This window comes from Taudactylus pleione, unplaced genomic scaffold (genome assembly GCF_031769625.1).
Source record: "Taudactylus pleione unplaced genomic scaffold, aTauple2 ptg000400l, whole genome shotgun sequence".
Classification (NCBI taxonomy): domain Eukaryota; kingdom Metazoa; phylum Chordata; class Amphibia; order Anura; family Myobatrachidae; genus Taudactylus; species Taudactylus pleione.
The window spans coordinates 1081097-1092937 of NW_028284802.1; the positions used below are offsets into that span (position 1 = coordinate 1081097).

At 49.4% G+C, this 11841-nt stretch overlaps 2 non-coding genes across 2 annotated transcripts; both read right to left on the reverse strand.

Annotated features, from left to right (window-relative positions):
- Window positions 1–6119: 6119 nt before the first annotated feature.
- On the reverse strand, window positions 6120–6192 carry TRNAV-UAC (transfer RNA valine (anticodon UAC)). Its single transcript has one exon. It is a non-coding gene; the product is annotated as a tRNA-Val (tRNA).
- A 5454-nt stretch (window positions 6193–11646) lies between these two features.
- On the reverse strand, window positions 11647–11719 carry TRNAV-UAC (transfer RNA valine (anticodon UAC)). Its single transcript has one exon. It is a non-coding gene; the product is annotated as a tRNA-Val (tRNA).
- Window positions 11720–11841: the final 122 nt, after the last annotated feature.

The window sequence follows — 11841 nt, forward strand, 5'->3', positions numbered from 1 at the left end:
CGGGACCCCAGAGTCTGTACTAGCCGGACTCTGGAGGAATCCCTAGGCTGCTGCCGGATCGACGGGGACAGGTAAGTCGTGTGGTCACCGCTTGCGGTGATCCACGTGTGTATGCAACCTTATGCCTCCGGTCTCTGGGGACAGCCCGCCAGGGATTATAGCGGGAGCCGGCATCCCGGGGGGTTAATTGCTAGCCAGGGGAGGAAGCCTTCCCTGTCTAGCGGCTCCTCCCCTCAGCGCGCCTTTCAACACGCAGTCTGGCGTCGCTGAGCTGCTTCCTACGCGGGCCACGCTTCTTCTGAGGTCTCCAGCGGCCATTATCTCTCGATGGTGCTGCAGAGCTCCTAGGATGACAGTGAGCCCAGTCCCCCTGCGTACCTGGCCATTTTGGGTGAGTGTACACAGCGCTATAGCCTCCCCAGACACTGAATCTGGGCAGTTGAATGTAGCGACATTGTGCAGTATATTATGTCATGCAAATGTATGTATGTATATATATTTTTCTGCATTGTATGTGACTTAAGCTAGTACTGTCTGTCTGCTTTTCTCACCTGTCAGTGTATATCTATCCCTTTATCTGCCCTAATACCGGTGTACCTGGGATGGTTCTGAGACCTCACATATATATACTTGTTAATATTTGTGAGGTTTGTCACATACTGTTGCGTGCTGCACGTTGCCATATTTTAGATGGAACTGTGTGTTGCATACGCTGATAATGGGTCCCTGCAGCTAATCTTAGCGTCAGTCAGGACCAGTATGGCGCTGCTTAATATTTCCGTCAAGATAGTCAAATATATCTGACCAGGAGATTGCGCACGATACTGCACCCATTATTGCTATCCTGCAGGCCATGTGCTGCAGGTATTAGTGCGGAGGATTTGACTCAGGTTTTGTATGCGGCGCCATCTGGTGCCGGGCCCCTTGCACGACCCCTTTGGGCGGTTTATTTCTCAGGATCCTCTCCTTTTGAGGATCGCCGGGCGGGCCCCATTGTCGTAACTCGCTTGTGGTTACTTCACCATACTGCCCTTTTCAACTCGGGGTATCTCGCAATTTCTTGCACTTTACCCCTGTGTCACAGACTATCGCTCCCTGCCGGGATTTTTCACAGTACATGAATTACCTCTGGTACCGCATCGGTCTGTCAATACCCTTGCAGGGATTACCACAACGGCCACCCTGGTGGATGTCGTTTTCTACGAAATACTAAATGGCGTGATATACGCCCTGTGGTTACTTCCCAGTGGCTCTGCCGTGAACTGGAGGGTGTATTCGGCTCTTTCCCCCTCACATGGGGGGAGCCGATTTCAAGTATTATTATTCCTGCTTTGGGGCTGGTAGCCAGGTTCATTCTGGATATAGAGAATGTCGATCCTGCACTTGTATCATACATTCCTCGTTTCTGCCCAGCGGGTGGATCTCATGGCGGTAGTCTGGCTGTTGCCAGATACGAGGGGTCACAAAGGCCTCCTGTTTCCCATTCCCTAAGGGTCCTCACAAGTAATGGAAATCCCCTTCTGGGATGGATTTGTATGTTAATCGTCGGGTTACAGGCATTAATATGCCTCCCATCCCGGCCTGGACGGATTTTACGGATCCGTAGGTGGTAACTTTACCTGAAATCAATGTACTCGTTTTCAGGGCCTGTTGCCCGTCTTACCATGGCCATCGCATGGTTGGTTAATACTGTTGCATACTGGGCTGATGCATTTGTAACGTTTTTCCCCTTCAACACGTCTGGGATTCAAATGTCTTTTGCCGCTCACATAAAATATGCAGTTGTCATATGTGGGATTACCTACGTTGGATGCCGGTCTTCTAACTTTCATGGTTTCGGCTGCGTCTGTATCTGCCGCAATACCCTATGGCTACGTTATGGGAAAGCAGAGGTGCAGTCTCCTACCATGGGGAAGATCTTGTTTGGTCCGGCCTTGACAAGATTGTTGCATCATTGGCAGTATCACTAATGGAGAGATGCCGTCTTTAGCTACTCCCACTACATTAAGACTAACTCTGTTAAGTCTTTTTGTCCTCAGGGTCAGCCTAAAGGCCTGTTTTTTCCTAGGCTGTTGGCCTCCACGGGGGCCACCATATCTAGTACCGAGCTGTCCTGGACGGCCCTGCTTCTACGCCGGAGGATAAACCTTCAGCCTGACGGGGCAGGTCTACAACTGGGGGATTCCAGAGTGAGATACTGATTCTCAACAGCCTCTCATTGCTCAGGCGGCCTCCTCACAGGCGTTGTTACACGGGCCCTTCTTCCGATCAGGGCCTTACAAACCCAGAAAGCTATACAGCCTTTGCGGTAAGCAGAGCTATTTCGGCCAGCCTCACTATCTCAGCGAGGGACTGGTTATTCTACTTTCTTTCTGGGGCAGTGGCCGACTGGTCCTCATTTGCCTATCCTCTGTCTCAAATTCCTGAATCGGATACTAAGGGTGCTTGGACTCAGGAGTCCACCATGCTCCATCATCCGATGTTTGGAAGCTGGGGACTTTATGGTATAACTGAGTATTCAGGATATGTACCTACGGGTACACACAGCCCTCTCATCAGCAGGGGTTCAGGTTTGCTGTGCCACAGCAAAACTTGCAAGTTTCGGGCTCTGCCTTTTGGGACTGTCCTTAACTCTACCGGGGTTTACCAGCTTTACGGATTTTCTGACGGTTCACCTGTTCAATGTATCCGAATGCTCCTTTCTCTGGACGCCCTCCTGCTTTTAGCAGGATCACCGAGGTACTTTACCGCCGGGTCAGGATAACCGTGGCTTTTTCTCGGCACAGATAATTAGTCACCGGAGAAAAAGTCCTCCCTGCAACCCTCAGAGTATTCATCATCTGGGAGCACTGCTGGATTCTCAGGAATCTGAGAATTTTTCTGGCGTAAGACAAGCTCTCTGCTCTTCAACTTGGAGTGTGCGGATGTCTACGCGGTCGACATATGTCATTACTCTTGGTGATGCGCGGTCTCCCAAAGTGTCTACCTTTTGGAAGGGGGGAATGTGATCAGTTCCATTCCAGGCCTTGCCATAATTGACTCTTCTCCAGATGGATCGAGTTTTTTCCATCGGATCGCTGTTCGGACGATGATGCTCTCTCCGGAGGCGAGTCGGTCTCTGTCCGGGTGGCTATGGCCATCTCGTCCAGGGTATTCTTTGCTGCAGACAGTGTCTGGTCCGCATTCATTTCGGGGTAGCTGGACGTCTGTCGCTTCCTCTCTGCCACTTGTTGGAACTTTCGGCTGTCTTGGGCCTTCACTCTGGCCTACCCCTTATGTCACGGTAAACCTGCATAGGTTCAGTCCAACAGTGTTACAACAGTGGCTTCCAACTAGGCAACACTGGTAGTTCGGTGGCAATGACAGCAATGTCATACATTCTGACATAGTCCAAGGGTCTTCTCCTGGCCAACTCTGCAGTGTTCATTCCGGGAGCTCTCCATTGGGAAGCGGGCTTCCTCAGCCATCACGGCGTGCATCCTGGGGACTAGTCTCTTCTCCAAGAGAGGTTTCAACTCCTGGTGAGCAGAGGGGGCCTCCCTGAGGTGATTGGTCCTCATGGCCTTCTGACTCTATCACACACTACCGGTGTTACAGTCCAGCTCTAGGAGTACTGAAGCTACCTTCAGTGACTCAAAGTGGAAGGACCACTTCACTGACAGTGTCCTCCGGTCTCCCTTCTTCCTCGAGGTCTTCGGAAGTTTAATTCGAGACGGAGGGGCTTTCCTTCTGGGGGCTCCAGTTCATCACAGACGTCACTGGTACTAGGATTTTCGGAGTCTCCTCATCGATGCTCCGTTCCTACTGCTTCACTATCTGGACCTGTTGTCTCAAGGTCCTTGTTTTTCCCTGGACCTGGATCGTTTGTCTATGACTGCGTCCCTGTTGTGGTCCTAGGGCTTCCCTGGCTCTGTCTTCATTGAGATGTTTAGAGCAGACAGGCCAGACTTTGCTGGGTTCTGCCACAGACTGTGGCAAACGTAATTCTTACGGTATTGTACCTGTCAATATGATCCTCCGGTGTCCAGGATTTCCAGATATTCTGGCATTCCTGCCGGCTGGCTTGGGTTTCACCCTCGGCCTGGCCTTCCTCACAGTGCGGATCTCTACACTCTCGGTATGGTTAAGATATGGAATTGCTCCACTCTGGTGTGTCTTCTGGCTTATGCCTCCATTTGTCCTCCCTAGGGACTCCTTGGGAGTTAGTTAGTAGTGGTTCTTCGTTCCCTTCCGGGGACAGTCGATGGAACTGCTGGTTGTGATAGCTATTACATGGTCTATTGCTTAGGCTCTCTCTTTCTCTCAGGGTGTTTATTTTGACCAGGAGAGTGTCTGACTTGGGAGCGTTCTCATGTGGCTCCCTCTTTTGGAGGGCATCATGTCAGGTTGAGAGTTGCTCTCGCCCTGTGTTTCTTCTTAATGTGGTTTTTAGGTTCCATATTATTCTGGAACTTATGGTACAGCCATTCAGCCCCCAGTCCTCTCGGCTGGTGTGACCTCATTGACTGTGGTCCGGCCTCTTTGGATTTATGTGATCCGTTCAGGCTCCTTACGGAAATCGGGCTCCGTATTGGTGGTCTGAGATTTCTAGTTTTCACAGGAAGGGATGGCCGGCCTATAACTAAATGGTGGCTGGATGGCCTCGTATGTCTTCCTCAGGGGCTTACCCAGGGGTAGGCCTTTCTGTTGTTGATGCTTGTTTTTTTTGTGTTTTTTTTCCTCGGGCTATGTAACCCTTGTGGGCGGCTCGTTGTGGCGCCTTGGCTGTTTTGCCTTACTAGGGGTCCATACCTTTTTAAGGTTCTAGGCATTGGTTTCCTTTGCCTCTCAGGATGCTTCTTTTTTGGTGACTGATTCTCCTCTCAGCACAGGAGTGTCCCCACCCTTTGTTGAACTGCTTTGGGACATCCCCAAGGTCAAACCTGTGGACCCCCTATGGACCCTGAAGTAGAAAACAAGAGATATGGTAAGAACTTACCTTTGTTATCTCTGTTTCTACGAAGTCCATAGGGTCCACAGGGTGCCCGCCCTGCCGCACCTGGCTTCATATGGGCTGTGTTACTGGTCACTGGTTTCCCGTCTCCTTTTTCTGTGAGTATGGTTCTAGAGTGTTCCAGTTTTCTGTCCTCCTCCGGCCTTTGGCTACTAACAAACTGAGGTGCCTCTGGCTGGGGGGGCGGGGTTACTGGGAGAGTGGACCCAAGTGCATCCTGGGAGCTAAAAGCTTTAACTGCGTGGTGCCCGGATTTGGTTCCCAACCTATACCCCAAGGTCAACCCTGTGGACCCTATGGACTTTGTACAAACAGAGATAACAAAGGTAAGTTCTTACCATATCTCTTGTTTTTTTGCAAACCCCCTCCTACTTAGTGGTATAAGACTACCAGTGACCTAACTAACCCCCACTGCCAGTGTCCATAGGCCCTTTTGTGATGCTAACACCTATAGACCCCAGGTGCTGTACCACATTATGTAGTAAAGGAGCAGGTAAGTGACAGCTGGGTCACCAGGGATGATAACATCCATTTTGTAGTCACTGATGATATGTTAACAGTCTCAAGGGCGGACCCCATATCCTATCTCACGCCCGTGTCATGATACCAATATTTTACATCCCCCAGGCTAAATACTCTTAAGGGGCATTCCACTACCCTGCCATAATTTCGGAATGCCTGGCGTCTATATACTGCCGCCCGGAAATATGCCGATGTTTGCATCTTGAAGAGCAGGAATCCCGATTGTCTGGACGGATGTCCCTGGGGAAGGGGGGGAAGTTTAGGCAGCACTGGGGGGGGGAGCTAGGTTTTGGGTGTGGAAAGGGGTGGGGGTTAGAGTACTTGCCTACCGCTGTCGGGATTCTGAACCAGGCGGCCTTCCGTTGTTGGGGTTTCAGCTGCTGGCATATACCAATTCCGTGCCTGTTAGCGGGGTATCTAGATATTTGTGGGTCACATAGCAAAATTGATTTATTTTGGGTTGGGGGGGGAATGTTTGTGTGAAGGGCACACAAACCACTGACTGCTCTGAGCTCAGTGGCTCCATTGTGGGTATGGAGGGTGAGGACCATGATGGCTGCTCCCTATGTGTATTTATGCGGAATATTGAGCATTATATAAAATGTGGTTCCACTGGGGCGCGAACCCAGGACCTTCTGCGTGTAAAGCAGACGTGATAACCACTACACTATGGAACCAGCTGTGGTACTGGGACTCACTGACTGTATACTAGTGAGACATTTCCTCTGCTCTATGCTCCTCAGTAATACATTGGTAAAACAGGAACAGCGGGAGGTCTGTGGTCACCCACATGACAAAGTGCCTGCAGCAGCCCACATAACAAACTACTTCATAAGGAGAATTATGAAGTACATAGTGCCAGCGTCACGTGCTGCTAGGAGTGAGCCAATCCTCATGGCCCGCCCATACCAAAGATGCTGCTGCTGACTCATCGATGCCCTTACTTTATTTTTTCCATTAAACTTTATTGTTTCCTGACAACCTTTGGTAAACTTTGCAGATTCAGGAAGCCATAGAGCCCTTGCTGATAGCAGGGGTCATTGTTCCAGTTCCACTTTCTCAGCGCAGGACGGGTTACTACTTGATGGGTCTCATCGGCCTATCCTCAATCTAAAGTCTTTGAACAAGTTCCTCAGTGCCCAAATTCAGGATGGAAACTTTGCGTTCCATCGTTCTGGCTATGGAACCTGGGGACTACATGGTCTCCCTGGACATCCAGGGCGCCTACCTTCATGTTCCCATAGTGCCTTCACACCAGCGGTATATGCGGTTTGCTATACGGCAGCACCACTTCCAGTTTCCTCCCCACGGCTCCAAGGGTATTCACCAAAATTATGGCAGTCATGGCTGCCCATCTACGGAGCCAAGGTCATAGGCAAACGCAGGTAGAGTAGCCAAGGCCAGAGGAGGAACAACAGAGAAGGAAGACCGGAAAACACACAAGAACCATACTCACAGAAAAGGAGACGGAAAACCTGTGACCAGTAACACAGCCCATATGAAGCCAGATGCTTCAAGGCGGGCTCACTGTGGATCCTATGGACTTTGAAGAAAGAGAAATAACAAGGGTAAGTTCTTACAATATCTCTCATTTTCTTCAGGGTCCATAGGGGGCTCACAGGGTTGACCTTGGGGATGTCCCAAAGCAGTCCAATTAAGGGCGGGGACGCTCTTGTGCTGAGAGGAGAATCCGGTACTCAAAGGAAGCATCCTGAGAGGCGAAGGTTTCAAAAGCATAGAACCTCAGAAAGGTCTGGATGGAAGACCACGTGACCACCTTACACAGCTGAACAGCTGAGGCGCGGCAGCAAGCTGCCCACGAGGGGACCACAGACCGAGTAGAATGAGCCTTAACCGAGGCTGGAACAGGCAAGCCATCCTGTGTATAAGCCTCAGAAATAGCCAAACGAAGCCATCTAGCCAAAGTTTGTTTGTTTGTTGGCTGGCCATCCCCTCTTGTGAAATCCAAAGAGGACCAATAAGGATTCCGACTTCCGAATGGAACTAGTCCGGTCCACATAGATCTTGGAGCCTGGACCACATCCAAGGAGGCCTCACCAGCCGAGAGGTCAGGTGACTGAAAGGCTGGCACAACAATATCCTGATTGATGTGGAATTTAGAAACCATCTTAGGTAGAAATCCTGGATGAGTTTGAAGCACCACCCTGTCCTGGTGAAATATCCAAAAGAGGGGACAACAGGAGAGCACCCACAATTCTGACACTCTCCTGGCTGAAGCAATCACCAGGAGAAAAAGAGTCTTAGCAGTCAACCAGTTGAGGTCAAACAGAAGCACAATTGTGGAGCGCTCTCTCTATTGGACAGCCCAAACACAAGTGAATACGAAATCTGGGGAAGGTCCTATGCAGACCACTGGAATAATAAATGAATATTGGTAAACGTTGAGAAACAAATTTATTATAAAAATAAAACAAAAAAAAAAGGAAAAACACTAAAATAAATGAATAAAATCAATAGTTATAAAGGTAAGAATAATCAGTAAAAAGACAGACATTGTAAAATGGGTAATTTCATAAATTAAAAACAATGAGCCTGATTCAGAGCCGCTCGTTCGCTCCGAGCGATGTTCGCACAACTGCGCATGCGCGAACCAGTCATTGCGGTCGGAAATTGTGTGCTCGTAAAATAGCGAATGCCTGCTAATTTGAGTGACAGAATGAGGCGTTTGTGGGTGGTAACAGGGGAAGGTGCTTGAAAACGGGGAGTGGAGATCTGAACGCAGGCGTGCCAAACGGTCAAAACGGGCGTTTTAAGGGTGTGCATAGTTAACAAAGCAGCGTCATCGACCACGTCACTTGGTTGTTTCTTAGCCTGAACTAGTCGCATTATTGCGGTAGGAAAATCCAACCATAAGCACTGCGAGCAGTTCAGACGCCTTTCGATGTACTCGATTAATCTAATAAATGGCGGAGATGACGTAGGATGCGAGCGGCCAGGAGGCGTTTTTAAAAAAAAAGCGAGCGCATGTTTTGTTCGCTCGTTCAGACATAGAGGCGTCAACAGACCGCAAAGAGCGAGCGCTCTATTTAAATATCCGGACCCTTTTTCTGAACGAGCGAGCGCAAATAGAGTCCGGCTCTGAATCAGGCCCAATATACATACAAATCAATTAGAACCATATACATTAAGATGTAAATCACTAACACATTGGTGGACAAACTTCAACCCTGTTAAGCTCCTGGAGCTGTTCAATTCAGTGCGCTGTGTGGTCAGAGAATGCCGGTTATCGCGCCATAACAAGGGTGTTAAGGCGCGGTAACCGGCATTCTCTGACAAAAGTGCAGAAAAACAGCCGCGCACCCGGCACTTTGGTCGGATTTCTCTTCGCATCGCCAGGGTGGTGCGAGAAGAAATCCTTAGCGCGCCCAAACAGCGCGGTGTATTGAATAGCTTCGGGAGTCCCTCCCGTCGCTATTCATTAGCGCTTTGAATTGAATTCCCGCCTATGTCAGATCCGTGCTGATATGCAACACTGTTGCCAAATCTCATCATGTCAGACACTGTTGCCAGTTCTTGTTTAAACATGTTAATGGATAAAAAAAAATAGGAAAAAATAACTAAATCTCCTCCCTTTGAACTTTATTCCTGGATTTCAGTATACTGGATAAAATTGTTAATGTGCACTGGCCAGTGATAAGAGGATAAAACAGGTATCAATCCTTATGCACATAGACCTCTCTGATGATAAACAATCCTATGTATTCAGTAGAAAAATAAATACAATTTAAAATTTAGCACCGTTAATAGAGTCTCCTCTTGTGTGTATGTTGCCTTTCAGGGAAGAAACTCCAAGCTTCTAAGCACAGTCTGATTGGTGCCGGTATTATGCATGGCGGTATTAGTGACAGCGCGTGCTGAAATCAAATCTCATTTGTGAATGGAGATCTATTTCTGCCAAATTGGTTTAAGTGGTACCTTGCCCTCCAGTTCAGTTTGTCTTGTGGAGGTGGTGGTCCGAGACGAGTGCACTCGTGGACAAGACCGTCAATCCCCTGGAGTTTCCGACTGGTGAGACAAGCTCTCTCTGTAGCGTGAGCCAGTAATAAACAGCAGTGAGCGGAATTGGGGGCGCTTTCCTGTCGTCCCCTCTTTTGGATATATCACCAGGACAGGGCGGTGCTTCACACTCATCCAGGATTTCTACCTAAGGTGGTTTCTAAATTCCACATTAATCAGGATATTGTTGTGCCAGCCTTTGTCACCTGACCTCTCGGCTGGTGAGGCCTCCTTGGATGTGGTCCGGGCTCCAAGATCTATGTGGACCGGACTAGTTCCATTCGGAAATTGGATTCCTTATTCGTCCTCTTTGGATTTCACAAGAGGGGGTGGCCAGCCAACAAACAAAACTTTGGCTAGATGGCTTCGTTTGGCTATTTCTGAGGTCACAGGATGGCTACATCACTGCCAGGGAGCTGGGCAACAGGATTTAATCCACTGTAGACTGATGTAACCGTGTGAGCAGAAGCCCAGCTAGCTAAGTAGCTGAGGAGTGTTTATTGGCTGGTGAAGTCTGCCTGTGTGCCATTGGTGAGGGTTGGCGTCAGACGTCTTGGAGCGGGATGCGGTTATCTGTGAGGCGTTGTAGTGCTGGTCATTGGGAAGGCGGGAGGTAGTGTGTAGTGAGATGGGGGAATGACAGGAGGAGGTTGCATTAGTCCATGTGAGAGATAGATAGTAGTTGAGCGATTTGGTAGCACAACAGGTGAATTAGGGATCTATTCACTAAGCCTTGGAGAGAGATTAAGGGGTCTATTCATAAGGAAAACTGAAATGTTACTTATCACTATACATCGCATCAGTTCAATGCAATATATATAGCTTTAAGTAGCAATTCATGTATACTTACCTTTACAGCGATGTGATCCGGTATCCAGGGGTCCGGCAGTCCGTTCTTCTGGTGCAGTTCAGGGTGAGCAGCCGGGAGGCGAAGGCAGGTCTTTCCTGCGCATGCGGTTGAGGTCAGGGGAGGCTGCAGTGTCTGTTGGGACATCAAGGGGGCGGAGCCAGCGCCGGGCACTAGACAGGGAGGTAAGCAACTTGCCTGCCGGCTTTGTGGCGGTGGTCAGATTACGCTATCCTGAGATGGCGAAATCTGAACGCAAAGGAGAAGCGGAAAGCAGAGCTTTCCCCTAATTGAATGAATCGCTACTAAAGTGTGGTGATGCCATTCATCCATGGAGCAGGGGTGCCGCTGGAGATGTAATGGACTTCTCCATGGTAACCCCGCTCTGTGAATTGCACAAATCAGAGAAAAACCCTGTTTACCGCAAAACAGGACTTTTCTCTGCTCCATGAATATACCCCCTAAGTACCAACCAATCAGCTCCTAACTAATTTTTCAAACAGCCTGTAAAGTGACAATAAGGAGCTGATTGATTGGTACTTTATTACTCTCCAAGGCTTAGTGAATAGACCCCTTTAAGGTCTAATCCTGGTGATTTGGGAAGTGACAGGTTTGGGAGAGTGGGAGGGAAGAGCTGTTCATGGTACCAGGGTAGCGGGTGTCAGACTCAAAACAATTTCTACACGTAGGACGTGACGGTCTACAGTACAGTCAGGTTCTCTATCATACAAGTACACGCTCACATTATCCTATCAGTGTTGGGACTGCGGGAGGGGAGCCCATGCTTACTCATAGAGGACATACAATGTGCCCGGGGAATGTAGTCATATTGCCGGCGGACGGAATGCCTGGCGATATGCCGACGTAGATATCCCAAAGGGGAAGGTGGGGTTAGGTTTAGGCACCATCGGGGGAGATTAGGGTTAGGCTAGGGGAAGGGGGGGAGGTTAGGCACCCCCAAAGGAGGGCTAGGGTACTTACCTTCCGCTGTCGGGATTCTGCACCAGGCGGGCTTCCTTTGTGGGGATTCGGAATAGCCGCCAGCATCATACCAATTCCGTACCCGGTAGCGGGGTATCTAGATATTTGTGGGCCCCATAGCAAAATTGTTTTATCTTGGGGTGGGGGGGGACAATGTTTGTGTGATGGACACACAAACCACTGACTGCTCTGAGCTCAGTGGTCTCATTGTGGGTATGGAGGGTGAGGACCATGATGGCTGCTCCCTATGTGTATTTATGCGGAATATTGAGCATTATATAAAATGTGGTTCCACTGGGGCTCGAACCCAGGACCTTCTGCGTGTAAAGCAGACGTGATAACCGCTACACTATGGAACCAGCTGTGGTATTGGGACTCACTGACTGTATACTAGTGAGACATTTCCTCTGTTGTATGCTCTATGCCCTTAATACATTGGTAAAACAGGGACAGCGGGAGGTCTGTGGTCACCCACATGACA